This window comes from Salvelinus alpinus, chromosome 27 (genome assembly GCF_045679555.1).
Source record: "Salvelinus alpinus chromosome 27, SLU_Salpinus.1, whole genome shotgun sequence".
Taxonomy (NCBI): domain Eukaryota; kingdom Metazoa; phylum Chordata; class Actinopteri; order Salmoniformes; family Salmonidae; genus Salvelinus; species Salvelinus alpinus.
Window position 1 is genome coordinate 18,410,691 of NC_092112.1, and position 15,971 is coordinate 18,426,661.

Below are 15,971 nucleotides of genomic sequence, written 5' to 3' on the forward strand. Positions count from 1 at the left end.
TCCTTAGTTGCCCTGACTGTGTGTTTCGGGTCGTTGTCATGCTGGAAGACCCAGCCACGACCCATCTTCAATGCTCTTACTGAGGGAAGGAGGTTGTTGGCCAAGATCTCGCGATACATGGCCCCGTCCATCCTCCCCTCAATACGGTGCAGTCGTCCTGTCTCCTTTGCAGAAAAGCATCCCCAAAGAATGATGTTTCCACCTCCATGCTTCACAGTTGGGATGGTGTTCTTGGGGTTGTACTCATCCTTCTTCTTCCTCCAAACACGGCGAGTGGAGTTTAGACCAAAAAGCTCTTTTTTTGTCTCATCAGACCACATGACCTTCTCCCATTCCTCCTCTGGATCATCCAGATGGTCATTGGCAAACTTCAGACGGGCCTGGACATGCGCTGGCTTGAGCAGGGGGACCTTGCGTGCGCTGCAGGATTTTAATCCATGACGGCGTAGTGTGTTACTAATGGTTTTCTTTGAGACTGGAGACCCATGAGGCAACACACAATTGGCCCAGCGTCATCTGGGTTAGGGGAGGGTTTGGCCGGCCGGGATGTCCTTGTCCCATGGCGCTCTAGTGACTCCTGTGGCGGCCGGGCGCATGCACGCTGACATGGTCGCCAGTTGTACGTGTTTCCTCCGACTCATTGTTGTGGCTGGCTTCCGAGTTAAGCGAGCAGTGTGTCAAGAAGCAGTGCGGCTTGGCAGGGTCGTGTTTCGGAGGACGCATGGCTCTTGACCTTTGCCTCTCCCGAGTCCGTACACATACATGTTATTCAATCATTGCACCCACACTGCTCGCTAGCGTCTGTGTAGCCAGGTGCAAAAATAGAACTTGGTTCTATTTGTGACGCTTGACATGCTGCAAGTCCCGCCTCTCCCATCTCCTCATTGGTTTTTAAGAGCATATACCCACGTGGGTGATTGAAAGATTAACTGAGGTCCACACTCCATTCCAGTTGTTGGTGGTAATACACCTTAAAGTTGGTTGCCAACCACCATATCAAAGTAAAATTCCAAGTAAAATAACAACCCAATGTTTATATCCCAGGCCAAATTAGCTAACAGTAAGCTAGCTAGCTATTGCCATAAATGTTTAATGCTTTTCGACCTGTCCCCAAATTAATATAGTTGATTCCGAGGTCGTTTTGATATTTCCTCATGCGTGTCCTGATCGCGTCTGGTGTGGGTGGACAAAATCAACATGCGCGCGGTGGCACACGCATGGTCTGGTCTGCATGTAAGAATCGATCTGTAGTCTGCACTGATATTACAACGCCACAATTTCCACAACATGTTTTACTCCAGTGTCAGCTCGTGGATTCTCTTATTTGCTGTTGTACCCCTGGCTTTGTTCTGCTGTGGAGAGGCCAGCATTTCACTCCAAAAGACTCAGAGCCACCCTCATGCACATAGAGACTGAGGATCTTTTAAGCGAAAGCAGATAGCGCTATAAAATAGGCCCATAAAGCTTTCAGCAGGTCCTTAAATAACCATCTACAGTTTTGTGACAGTCACTAGAAATAGACGCCTTACATTGCACCCTCAGCAAGGCCAGTGCAGTATCTGGTTGCTAGGTGACGGCAATGCAGAGCAGGTTTGCTGTTGCTCCTGTGATATGCTGCTGTGCTCTAGTGTCAGTGTTTCTCAATAGGAGAGAACATAAAAAGGGCATCAGGCCTGCTGCATCTCCTGTAAGAAGTGTGAGCCTGGACAATTTTGTGCGTATAGGCTAAGGCTGTGGCGGTCATGAAGGTTTGTCAGCTGGTTATTGACTGTTAATTAACAAACATGTTTAGCATCTCTAGGCCTCCGCATACAAGCCGCTGATGCATGCCTTTTAGAACATCTACATCTCATCATCTATTTTAAAGAATTCTAAAAAATCGATTTAATATACGCCATCACAATAAATGCATTATTATTATTTTTTATTTTTTTGGTAGGTCTAAAGAAACATGATATGGAGAATTTATTTCAGAAGAAACGAATACGAGTTGGCCTACTGTATGTTATCTGGCTATGCACCATACCATAGGCTGGAAGCTAGTTCATTTAGCAGACAAAAGCATATATTTTAATCTCCTGTCATTATGTTATGATTTTGTAAGAATAATATAATTGAACTTTGCTGAATAAAATGGCAATGTTGAGCATATGTGATCATTTGAAACAACTTTAAATCTAGCATATAGGACCTATTTGGCAACATTTGTTGTGAATGAAACAAACCTTAAATGTCTTAGAAATCAAAACATATATGGGCTGCATGACTATTTGAAAAGTTTGCGCTCTGTTCCTTAGCTTCATGTTGCACAACCTATTCTCTCAAGTGATCATATTTTTACCCGTCAGACTATTCTCAGTTTAATCTTGTTACTAATTAGTAAAATTTGTTTTGATTTAGAATGGCCAATTTATCAAATAGGTAAGGGCCCATTTATGAAAGAGGTAGGAACAGGGGCAGGGGGAAAAAGACATGTCATCGGTATGCACTAGAATAGCGAATGGAGGCCGCTTTTCTGCAGTTTAAGTCATGCCGGGTAGGCTACTCCAGGTTTGTAGCAGAGCAGCTGAGAAATAAATATAGTAGCAGCTGGGATCCTGCTTTTATAGTGTCAATCATCAAAACTCTGCTTTCACACGGGATTGCATTTAGAAATGTCTGGCCTTTAAGGACATGTATTTCACTTCACGCATCAACCACTGTTTGAGGAGCATGTTTTCTCCTGCCTCTGTTCCTACCTATTTGATAATAGGTGATATTCCGCCCAAACTATGTATGCAATGGGCTCTCCAACCATGTTCCTGCAGCTACTCAGTGTTTATTTTGGGAAACCAAGTGAAATCTGTTTGGGAACATTGATAGTAACATCTTTTCACAACAAAACATAATTAAACTGTTGACAGCCCCTATCTCTGCGTGCTCAAGAAAGGAAAGAGGAGGACATGGAAATGCATGGTGGTGAGATATATTGTAGCTAAAAGTAATATCAGCTTAGTAATTATAATAAATATAAAACATTCCCTATTACTAGGCTATTCAAATGCAAATTGACGATAATTGTAGGCTAACGCTGTAAGCCGCCCTGCACAATCGATGAACCAACAGCATCGCCTAGGCCTTTTCGTTCTCTCCTAGACTCATGGATAGAACGTTTGGAGCGTAGCATAAGGTAACCATTCCATCGAGTATGCATAATAATATAGTCCACACTCAAAGGCGATAACTAGAATGTGTTTAATTTTGGAGTGTAGGCTAGACCAATTATGTACCAAGACATCTTAAATCTGTAAAAAAAAATATATATCTACCGTGCATAATATCCGATAGGCTATGTAGGCCTATTGTATAACGGCACAGTAATTTTTTTTTTTTTTTTTTATGCGTTTTTTTTTAGGGCAGGGGGGGTCTCAGAACATATGCATGTGCACAATTTCTAATATGCGTATGAGTGTTCTACATGCAACATCTGAAATGCTTTGAATTAATCAGCACCTTCCACAGTGCCTTCGGAAAGTACTCAGAACCCTTGACTTTTCCCAAAGTTCTTACGTTACAGCTTTATTCTAAAATGGATTTTAAAAGTCTACACACTACCCCATAATGACAGTGAAAACAGGTTTAGACACAAATATAAAAAATAAAATATTTTATTTACATAAGTATTCAGACTAGAGGTCGACCAATTCTGATTTTTCAACGCCGATACCGATTTAATCGGCCGATTTAAAAAAAGAAAAAGTATTTATTTATTTGTAATAATGACAATTACAACAATACTGAATGAACACTTATTTTAACTTAATATAATACATCAATACAATCAAGTTGGCCTCAAATAAATAATGAAACATGTTCAATTTGGTTTAAATAATGCAAAAACAAAGTGTTGGAGAAGAAAGTAAAAGTGCAATATGTGCCATGTAAAAAAGCTAATGTTTAAGTTCCTTGCTCAGAACATGAGAACATATGAAAGCTGGTGGTTCCTTTTAACATGAGTCTTCAATATTCCCAGCTAAGAAGTTTTAGTTTGTAGTTATTATAGGAATTAAAGAACTATTTCTCTCTATACGATTTGTATTTCATATACCTTTGACTATTGGATGTTCTTATAGGCACTTTAGTATTGCCAGTGTAACAGTATAGCTTCCGTCCCTCTCCTCGCTCCTACCTGGGCTCGAACGAGGAACACATCGACAACAGCCACCCTCGAAGCAGCGTTACCCATGCAGAGCAAGGGGAACAACTACTCCAAGTCTCAGAGCGAGTGACGTTTGAAACGCTATTAGCGCACACCCCGCTAACTAGCTAGCCATTTCACATCGGTTACACCAGCCTAATCTTGGGAGTTGATAGGCTTGAAGTCATAAACAGCGCAATGCTTGAAGCATTGCGAAGAGCTGCTGGCAAACGCAGTAAAGTGCTGTTTGAATGAATGCTTACGAGCCTGCTGGTGCTTCCATCGCTCAGTCAGACTGCTCTATCAAATCATAGACTTAATTATAACATAACACACAGAAATATGAGCCTTAGGTCATTAATATGGTCGAATCCGGAAACTATCATCTCGAAAACAAAACATTTATTCTTTCAGTGAAATACGGAACTGTTCCGTATTTTATCTAACGGGTGGCATCCATAAGTCTAAATATTGCTGTTACATTGCACAACCTTCAATGTTATGTCATAATTACGTAAATTCTGGCAAATTAGTTCGCAACGAGCCAGGCGGCCCAAACTGTTGCATATACCCTGACTCTGCGTGCAATGAACGCAAGAGAAGTGACACAATTTCACCTGGTTAATATTGCCTGCTAACCTGGATTTCTTTTAACTAAATATGCAGGTTTAAAAAAATATATACTTCTGTGTATTGATTTAAGAAGGGCATTGATGTTTATGGTTAGGTACAGTCGTGCAACGATTGTGCTTTTTTCGAAAATGTGCTTTTGTTAAATCATCCCCCCGTTTGGCGAAGTTGGCTGTCTTTGTTAGGAAGAAATAGTCTTCACACAGTTCGCAACGATAGTCATCGCAACAGCCCTAGGTCTACCATTTTAAAGCAACAGTCCTCTGTAGGCTACATGTAGGTAATGTGTTTGCCCTTTGTCATTCCATTCCTTTAAAAAGCCTCCGGTTTGTGCTCTGTCATTCAACTGCAAGGATGTTTTGTATTTTTGGGTCCTACTTATCATGTGTAGGACCCATGGGTCCTGAATGAGAAAAAGGCCGTTAGCTAGATTGCAATGGAAGCTGTAGATGGGGATTGACTCCTTGTCACAGTGAGTCCAGGTCATGTTGCCATTACTGAGAGATACTAAAGAGCTTAAGGCCTGTAATCCTGGGGCTCCTCCAGCTTCAGGTGCTGGCTGTTTCCCAGACCTGGATCACTGAAAACAGTCTTTAACGTGCCTCTCGCTCCAGAGGTAAACAAACAGACGCTCCCATACTTTACTGTACGTAAGCAGTCATTCATTCTCTCTCCATACTCTCCTCCTCTACCTTATCACGGTATGTTTTCTCTCAAACACACACCTCACTTTGTCTTTCTCTGTCAACAGGTCTGAGTACATTCTGTGTGTGTGTGTGGTTATGAAACGACACACAAATACAATAGACAGAGCAAGATCAATTTGCCAATACGATCTCTCCATGCCATCAGCTATGCAAAGGTCTGTTACAAAACAAAGGCTTTTTGCATGTAGCGCTCACCAATCAGTCACAATGGGAACACCAGTTAATTGGAGTGAACCTGTTCATCTATTATGTGTGTACATCTGTTGTGCATATAGGCTAGTAAACCGGTATTGCAGGGTAACTGCCAACGTCGTGACATTACAATTGCTAATGGCTAATCTCATTCCACCTTATAAGGAGGTTTTCACTTTTTTCCCCACATGCGATTAAGGCTAACCTTTGTTCTTGTAGACAATTTCCCTTGAAGGAAAACCCATGGTGGTCCATTCGCTGTGAGAGGAAGATGGTAGGGCTTTATCTTTAAATCTCCCCAAACCTCTGCCTCGTCGTCTTCACCAGCATTCTAATCCCCAGCTATATGGTCATAGGCCTAGTTTAATCATGTTTCTCCCGGTGGAAATATTTCCTTTCTCTCTTCTAAAGCCCTCCTAGGAATGTGTGCAACAAAGCATCTTTTTTTTTTCGAGAGCGAGATGTCAAAAATAGCTGCGGATGGGGAGACTTATCTCCATGTCAGGCTGTATCTTCCAGTCTCAGCCAACTCTGCTGCTCCCAGAAGGTTAGAGATGATTCCCTCCATCGCGATCAGGGAGGGAGGTTTCTATTTGGAGGCAATCTGGGTCTCCTCCTTTTAGATGGCTTACAGAGAACATGTACACTACTGTCAAATCAAACTTTATTGGTCGCTTACACATGTTTAGCAGATGTAATTGTGGGTGTAGCGAAATGCATGTGTTCCTAGCTCCAACAGTGCAGTAATATCTAACAATACACACAATTTAAAAAGTAAAATAATGGAATTTTAGAAATATGTTGGAGTCGAGAGTATAAATATACAGTGCATTCAAGGTATGCAGACCCCTTGACGTTTTCCACATTTTCTTACATTACAGCCTTATTCTAAAATGGATTCAATTGTCTTTTAGCTAAATATGCAGGTTTAAAAATATATACTTCTGTGTATTGATTTTAAGAAAGGCATTGATGTTTATGGTTAGGTACACGTTGGAGCAACGACAGTCCTTTTTCCGCGAATGCGCACCGCATCGATTATATGCAACGCAGGACACGTTAGATAAACTAGTAATATCATCAACCATGTGTAGTTAACTAGTGATTTATGATTGATTGTTTTTTATAAGATCAGTTTAATGCTAGCTAGCAACTTACCTTGGCTTCTTACTGCATTCGTGTAACAGGCAGGCTCCTCGTGGAGTGCAATGAGAGGCAGGTGGTTAGAGCGTTGGACTAGTTAACTGTAAGGTTGCAAGATTGAATCCCAGAGGTAAAAATCTGTCGTTCTGCCCCTGAACAAGGCAGTTAACCCACCGTTCCTAGGCCGTCATTGAAAATAAGAACGTGTTCTTAACTGACTCGCCTAGTTAAATAAAGGTGTAATATAAAAAAATCGGCCAAATCGGTGTCCAAAAATACCGATTTCCGATTGTTATGAAAACTTGAAATCAGCCATTCCGATTAATCGGTCGACCTCTACTCTCCAGAGATGTTCGATCGAGTTCAAGTCCAGACTCTGGCTGGGCCACTCAAGGACATTGAGACTTGTCTTGGTTGTGTGCTTAGGGTCGTTGTCCTGTTGGAAGGTGAACCTTCGCCCCAGTCTGAGGTCCTGAGCGCTCTGGAGCAGGTTTTCATCAATGATCTCTATTTTGCTCTGTTCATCTTTCCCTCGATCCTGACTAGTCTCCCAGTCCCTGCCACTAAAAAACATCCCCACAACATGATGCTGCCACCACCATGCTTCACCGTATGGATGGTGCCAGGTGTCCTCCAGACGTGACTCTTGGCATTCAGGCTAAAGTGTTCAATCTTGGTTTCGTCAGACCAGAGAATCTTGTTTCACATGGTCTGAGAGTCTTTAGGTGCCTTTTGGCAAACACCAAGCGTAAATTTCAGTCACTGATTTAATAACATTTGCTCTTGTATTTCAATATTGAAAAATATAATAACATAATGTCGTTGACAGAACTAGTCATTAATGTCCCTTAACGCGCAAAGACAGATTCAATGGCTGTAGCAAAGCATATTCGACTGAATGATTAGCTAATAACTATTTGAGAAATGATGAATAATAAGCATATGCTTTTACCTGATAGACTACTAATGATAATATAACTTCAAATACCGAGCTAGTAACTTTAAGTAGCCTTGGTAAACTTAGCTGACCTTCAATTGAGGGAATTCAGAGACATTTTTACAACTCATTGAAACTCTGAAAATAAATACATGGGCAAATGTTACCAAACACGATAATAATAGGCCTGCGTTATGGTAGGCAGCTAATTTATTAAATTACACTTTCCATCCTTCCTTGGAAGGCCACTGTCTCTGCGCTGATCGCCTGTGAGTGAGACAACGGGAGCGTAGTAGAACGTCCCTCTGAGTAACGGGGCGTGGTTTTGGCTTAACTGCATTGGAGAAAAGAAAGATGCTGTTCTGAGGGCAAAAGGGGATGTGCAACTCAAAATAAGGAAAGTATTCTTAATGTTTTGTACCAGAGTATGTCAGCGGTGCGAGGAACAGAGCGTGCAAAATTGGACTGGAGCACGGTGTGAGATTTCCCAAAGGCTGGAGTGTTGGTCTTCTCGCCTGCTCCAGTAGCACTCACTTCAGGAGCTATAGCCCCTTTAGCTACTGTCATGGAGTTCGCTAAATATTTTCATTAAGAAACTGATAAAACACACAGGTGCAAAATCAAGGTGACTTAGAAAGATGAGGATCAAAAGCAAGAGGAGTGCGGTGATGTGGTGTCCACAACTAAAGAATCATCATGGAATCTGAAAATACATGTATTCCGAGAGCATGATGGTGTACTTACTCTGTGTCACAAAAGGCTGCAAATGCTTCACATTTTTTTGGTATGCTATAGCTTTGAAATAATATAGCCTAAATAATACATTTTTGTTCCTTAGTCTCCCTGTTTGGCTCATGATCTATTTAGAGTTGATATGCTGTTTTTAATATGAAATGTAGCCTATTTGAAATTGTGTGTTCACCTTTTCATATTTATTCAAATACTTTTCATTCAAATCATATGGTTTGGTTTCAATACTTCAAAACCAAATGGTATGTCCAGGTAGTCACAGAAATAGATGGGTGTTGGTTAAATTGTGGTTTTAATGAATGGAGGGAATTTAGAGCTGTAATTTTTTGTGTGAGCGAGGAGCGGTTTTTAGCAGAGCGGTTGGAAAGGACGTGGGACACCAGTACCTACATGAGCTTGGAGCAGAATATCCAACTGCTCAACTCCACTCACGTACGCAGTGTGTGTGTGTGTATATATTTTATTTATTTATTTATTTTAAGGTGACCTCGTCATTTGGCTGTCCAATTAGTCATCCAAAATTCAATGACCGTCACACCCCTACTATACCAGGATTTATTTGCTATGGCACAGGCACAGTAAGCCTAGTTATGATGATAACTAGAGTACTGTAACTAATGTATAGGGTCAAAAATAAATCCTGGCTCCAGTTAGGACAAATCAAAGGGAGAGAAGAATAAAAACAATGTTTAACTTGGTAGTCTCTCTGTTGGCCATGTCAAGGTAGGACGGTGCGACTAGAAGTAAGACAACACGCCTAGAGATGCACAAGGAGTAGTGAACTCTTCCACTCTCCTTCTCTAAGTGCACCTAAATCACACAATTCCAGAGGTGCTCAGGGGGGCTGTGGTTTTGAATATAACTGCGTGCCTTACCCCAGCACATTAGCCAGGGAATGCACTCCTTCACCTAACTCTTACAGATCTAAATCAGATGGTGTTTACAAGGTAAGGATGGAAACCACCAGGCAACAGCACTTACCTCACACACCCCATAAAGGCTGGAACCCAGAGCTCCCCTGCCCTAAGCAAAGAATTCCAGTCTCAGACAGGCCCTACGCTATAGCCTGCAGTAGACTCTTACTGTTGCTCACAGAGGAGGAATGTAAGCTGTGTGTTTGAGCGAGCAGCAGCAGCACCGGATAAAGATTCACGCTATGCAGGAAAAAAGAGGGGACGAAAAAATGTCTGTTACGTAAGACTCGCTAACCCAGAACACAATGACGCCTGATGCATTATGGTACAATCCACTCAGCCTTTGCCTGCCTGCTCCAGTTTAGCTTCAGACAGAGGACTTCCCGGAGTATAGAACCGAATTCTCTCAAAAGCATGACATTATGGGGTATTGGAGAACTGCTCTTTCTGCTATGTGACGAGACCTGAAGCCCTTCAGCAAGCCACGACAAACCGAAATGCATGTAGTGTGTAATAGCCCTAAAGCCAGGTGTGCCTAACCTTTCCTGAGCTTCTCTCATAGCGTGATATTTCCAGATACCCCATTTCCGGAGTCCATATAGTTAGCCAAATGCATGCTTACTGCTAACTTTAGTCTCCCAAGGCTTTTGATCCAAATTGAATCAAATGTTATTTGTCACATGCATACCGTGAAATGTTTAAATACAAGCCCTTCCCCAACAATGCAGAGTTAAAAAGTAAGACATTTAGAAAATATTAACTCCGTAAATAACAATCTCCAGCTGGAACAGATGTCTGCTAATGATGCTTTCCACTGCAATTTGTCTGCACCGCAACAGCCAAACGACCGGACCCTGTTGGAGTTCTGATGCGTCACGCCCCTGCCAGTCCTTCCACGCCACGGGCACAGTTTCACTAGGTTCGAAACCGCGGAGGGAATTCCCATGGAATGTTCTGGTGCTACCACCTGTACAGTCCCTCCATGTCGTAATTCAGAAATGTGTCACTTCTCAATGAAAGACTGCCCCCACTCCCCCATCTTGCTTTCTCTACAGTGTCATGGTAACCCTCCCCCTCCTTGCTTGTACCAGCTCTGTCACTCCAACAGCGGATGGAATATATGTGTTCAAGTTTTCATGTTAGTTTGTTTAGGAGTATATGTTTGTACAGTATGTAAATTTAGGTTTGTGTGTGTGCATGTACGCACAAATATACACACTGCACACATGTTACTCAACACTATACACATCAGCTACTGTGACTGAAATGACTGTTAAGTGTTCAAAGAGCTGCAGTTAGTTTCAGAATGGGTGGCAAGGACTAAGTTATTCCTAAATATTTCAAAAACGAAAAGCATTGTATTAGGGACAAATCATTCACTAAACCTCAACTAAATCTTGTAATGAATAATGTGGAAATTGAGCAAGTTGCGGTGTCTAAACTGCTTGGAGTAACCCTGGAATGTAAACTGTCATGGTCAAAACATATTGATACGACAGTAGCTAAGATGGAGAGAAGTCTGTCTATAATAAAGCTCTGCTCTGCCTTCTTAACAGCACTATCAACAAGGCAGGTCCTACAGGCCCTACAGGCACACAGCTCTGACACCCATGCATACCCCACAAGACATGCCACCAGAGGTCTCTTCACAGTCCCCAAGTCCAGAACAGACTATGGGAGGCGCACAGTACTACATAGAGCTCTATTCCACATCATGTAACATAACATACGCACTATACACACATGTACACATGGATTTTGTGTTGTAGATATGTGGTAGTAGAGTAAGGACCTGAGGGCACACACTTAGTGTGTTGCGAAATCTGTTGTGTGAACCAATCCCACTTCCTTATTTGCTGGACCCCAGGAAGAGCTAATGGGGATCCATAATAAATACAAACAGCATTCAGCAGCACTGCACTATAAAGGTCTTGGTGAATAGGCAGTGAGTGTTAGGGTTTCAGTTAGTCACGTGCCAGCAGTGTGTGAAACGCTTTGCCTAGTTTGCTGTGTACAGTACAGACAGAGCTTTGTAACGTACATGAGAATCCATCTAGGCCTTTACAGTAAGGCCATGCTAATTAAGAAATAACACATGCTGGAATTGGCCTGGCTTCATAGAGAAGGTTGCTTTTAGACCCTAATGCAGGGTTCCCCACCTGGCAGCCCGCGGGTGGTCTCATTTGGCCCCACAAGTTTTATGAGCACAAGTTTTTTTTTTATTGTTAGACATAGGACTGTAAAAACACCAAGAAATCAGCTCCAAATGATTTTCATTTAAGAAATCTGTTCCTGCGTGTTCCCACGCAAAAAAGAGAGGTGTAATCTTATTCAAATGTAAGCATGGTTTGAAATTGTTTTAGTCAAACATATGTATTTTATTTATTTCACTTTTAACTAGGCAAGTCCTTTAAGAACAAATTCTTATTTCCAATGACGACCTACGAAGAGGCAAAAGGCCTCCTGTGGGGACGGGGGATAAAAAATAAATAAATGTAGGACAAAAAAAACACATCGCGACGAGACACCAGAACACTACATAAAGAGAGACCTAAAACAACAACATGGTAGCAACACAACATGGCAGCAGCACAACATGGTCGCAGCACAAACATGGTACAAACATTGTTGGGTGCAGACAACACCACAAAGGGCAAAAAGGTGGAGACAACAACACATCATGCGAAGCAGCCACAACTGTCAGTAAGAGTGTCCATGATTGAGTCTTTGAATGTGGAGATGGAGATAAAACTGTCCGGTTTGAGGTATTTTTGCAGCTTGTTCCAGTCGCTAACGACAGCGAACTGAAAAAAGGAGTGACCCAGGGATGTGTGTGCTTTGGGGACCTTTAGCAGAATTGTGACTGACAGAACGGGTGTTGTATGTGGAGGATGAGGGCTGCAGTAGGTATCTCAGATAGGGGGGGTGTAAGGCCTTTAGAAGGTTTTATAAATAAGCATCAATCACTGGGTCTTGCATCGGGTTTACAGAGATGACCAGTTGACCAGTTTACAGAGTATAGAGTGCTATAAGCAGCATTGGTGGCAAATCTGATGGCCGAATGATAAAGAACATCTAGCCGCTCGGGAGCACCCTTACCTGGCAATCTATAAATAACATCTCCGTAATCTACCATGGGTAGAATGGTCATCTGAATTAGGGTTCTTTTGGCACCTGTGGTGAAATAGGAGCGACTATGATAGAGGAAACAAAGGCTAGATTTAGCTTTAGTCTGCAGCTTGGATATGTGCTGAGAGAAGGACAGTGTACCGTCTAGCCATACTACCAAGTAATTGTATGAGGTGACTACCTCAAGCTCTAAACCCTTAGCGGTAGTGATCACACCGGTGGTAAGATGGGAGTTCTTCTTACCGAACGACACTACCATTATTTTTGAGGTGTTCAGAACAAGGTTAAGGGCAGAGAAAGCTTGTTGAACACTAAGAAAGCCTTGCCTTGTTTAACACAAAATCTGGGGAGGGGCCAGCTGAGTATAAGACTATCATCTCAAATAAAATGTTATTGGTCACATACACGTGTTTAGCAGATGTTATTGCTGGTGTAGCGAAATGCTTGTCCATATAAATGGATGAAAGCTTCCTACTGCCTGAGTTATGTTGTTGACGTAAATTGAGACGAGCGTGGGGCCTACGATCGAGCCTTGGGGTCCTCCCTTGGTGACAGGCAGTGACTGAGACAGCAGATGTTCTGACTTTATACACTGCTCTCTTTGAGAGAGGTAGTTAGCAAACCAGGCCAAAGACCCATCAGACACCAATACACTACCCACAAGAATGGAATGGTCTACTGTATCAAAAGCTTTAGCCAAGTCAATAAAAATAGCAGCACAACATTGCTTAAAATCAAGGACAATGGTGACATAATTTAGGACCTTTTTAAGGTTGCAGTGACACATCCATAACCTATTCGAAAACCAGATTCTGTACCAGAGAGAATACTATAGACAGACATAAAGAAAGCCAGTTAGTTGATTATTGTTTTTCCAACACTTTTGATAAACAGGGCAAATTAGAAATAGGCCTATAACAGTTAGGATCAGCTTGATCTCCCCCTTTTAAATAAAGGATGCACCGTGTCTGCCTTCCAAGCAATGGAAACCTCCCCAGAGAGGAGAGAGGCTCTGCGATGATAGGGGTTGCAACCTTAAAGAAGAAAATATCTAAACCATCTGACCCAGATGTTTTTTGGGGGTCAAATTTAAGGAGCTCCTTAAGCACCTCAGACTGTGACCGCCTGCAGGGAAAAACTGTGTAGGGGGGCAGGGGAAAAGAGGGAGGAGCATCGGGGCTAGTCGCATTAGAAGGGCTGGGAGATGTTGGGAAATGTTGGATGGGCAACGAGGCATGGCTGAGTCAAATAGGAATCCTGACTTAATGGAGTGGTGATTTTAAAGAGCTCAGCCATGTGCTCCTTGTCAGTAACAACCGTATCATCAACATTAAGGGACATGCGTAGCTGTGAGGAGGAGGGTTTATTCTCCAGAACTTCTTGGTGTTAGACCCACAGAGAGAGAACTGCTCCTTAAATTAATGTAACTAACTTTGGCCTTCCGGATAGCCTGAGTGCACACTTTTTTTCTCATTTGCCTAAACGACAGCCAGTCAAGCCTGAGTATTTGTGTGCTGAGCCTTTCGCCAAATGGTGTTCTTGATCAAATCAAATACATTTTTATTTTTCACATGCACCGAATGCAACCGCTGTAGATCTTACAGTGAAATGCTTACTTCTTGAGGTGGAGTAACTCTGCCAGATCACAGTTGAACCAGAGGCTGAACCTGTTTATTAAGTCAAATGTTCTTTATGGTGGTGTGTTTGTTAACAATACCACTGAAAATATTTTAAATAAGGTCCAAGAGGGTATCAAGCTGATTCTATACCAATTTACAGAGGCCAGGTCATGAAGGAAGGCTTGCTCATTAAAGTTTTCCAGCAAGCGTCTATGACAAATCAGGACAGGACGTTTAACTGAGCAGTCCATACGAAAACAGGCTGTGAAACGGTGATCACTAAGGTCATTACAGAAAACACCAGACTGATACCTATCAGGATTATTCGTGAGGATTAGGCGAGTAGCCTTTTCTGCATGTTTGGAGTCCTACCTTGTGGGATTGATAATAATCTGAGAGGGATTTATTGTTTTAGGACTTGGTCAGGTGGTTTAGCATGTCCCAGTTTAGGTCACCTAGCAGGACAAATTCAGATTTAGTGTAAGGGGCCAGGAGAGAGTTTTGGGCAGGTAGGGTACAGGCTGGTGCTGATGGTGGACGATAACACCCAGCAATAGTCAAAGAGCTATTTGAAAGTTTAATGCTTAAAACCAGCAAATCCACAGACTTGGTGGAGACAACCGAGCACTGAAGGTGTTCATTGGTAAAGATTGCCACTCCACTACCTTTGGAAGATCTGTCTCCGAAAAAGGTTATAACCAGAAAGATTAACGTAAGTGTTAACACTCGTTCGTTCTTTCTTTCTGTTTGGGTTTCTTACGGTCAATTTGCGGTCCGCAAATTATTTGTAATTTAGTTCCGGCTCCCCGACCATCCATTCAACAAAAAATCTGCCTGTGGCTGAATCTAGTAGATCAGTTATTCCCAAACTGGGGTACACAATGCCATTGGGGGTAAACCCACAAAAAATGGATTCACTTAAAAAAATAATTTAAAAAATCCAACAGGGCTATACAGTTGGGTTAGTTTTTTATTTCTCTTTCTCTCCTTAGTAACCTCGTTTTCACTGCCAAAAATAACTGCCGTCTAGTGTTCAGCGAAATAACAACATGATTTCAAATACAGGTAGCCTAGTCAAATAATTAACATCCAATTACATTAACCATTATTCTCTCGCGGGAATTCCACTAACGGTCCGTATGTAGCCAAACATAGCTGCTGCTCATTCAGTTTGCTCGAAAATGGATCAATTGTTTTTTTTTTAATTAAGGCCCGCATCCATGGAGACACACATACCAGCTCTACTGCTACTACCAGCAGTACAACATCTGCACAACGCAAGTTGTTCTGCTTCCACGAGCACATCCAATGCTAGCATCAGTAATTCTACATTTGTTGTTAGCCCAGCTAGCATGGACACTGACAGTTGTGAATCTGATGCAGCCGAAGAGCTACTGCCCCCTTACCCGGGAAAGCATCGAACAACAGACAGGGACATTTGACCATCAGAGGCGCAAATATGATGAGAACTACATTGATTTGGGGTTCACTTATGTTGGGAGTGGTGCCTTTCCTCAGCCACAGTGTTATATGTGCAAAAGTACTATCTCACAACTCGATGAAACCTTCACTCTTGCGCAGACATTTAGAAACCAAACATGCCATTTTGGAAAGTAAGCCACAGGAGTTTTTTGAGCGAGAATTAAGACGACTTTCGAGTAGTAAGACATGTATAAAAGCAACAGATACTATTAATAAGAAGTGGCTGGAAGCATCTTATATGGTGAGCTACCGAATGGCTAGGACAGGCAGGCCCATACTATTGTGGAGGAC

General features: G+C 42.2%; 1 protein-coding gene across 1 annotated transcript in view; it reads left to right on the top strand.

Moving 5' to 3' along the window:
• Positions 1-15,971, top strand: part of ppp2r5a (protein phosphatase 2, regulatory subunit B', alpha isoform) — an 83,885-nt gene that overhangs the window by 16,111 nt on the left and 51,803 nt on the right. The window lies entirely within an intron of this gene.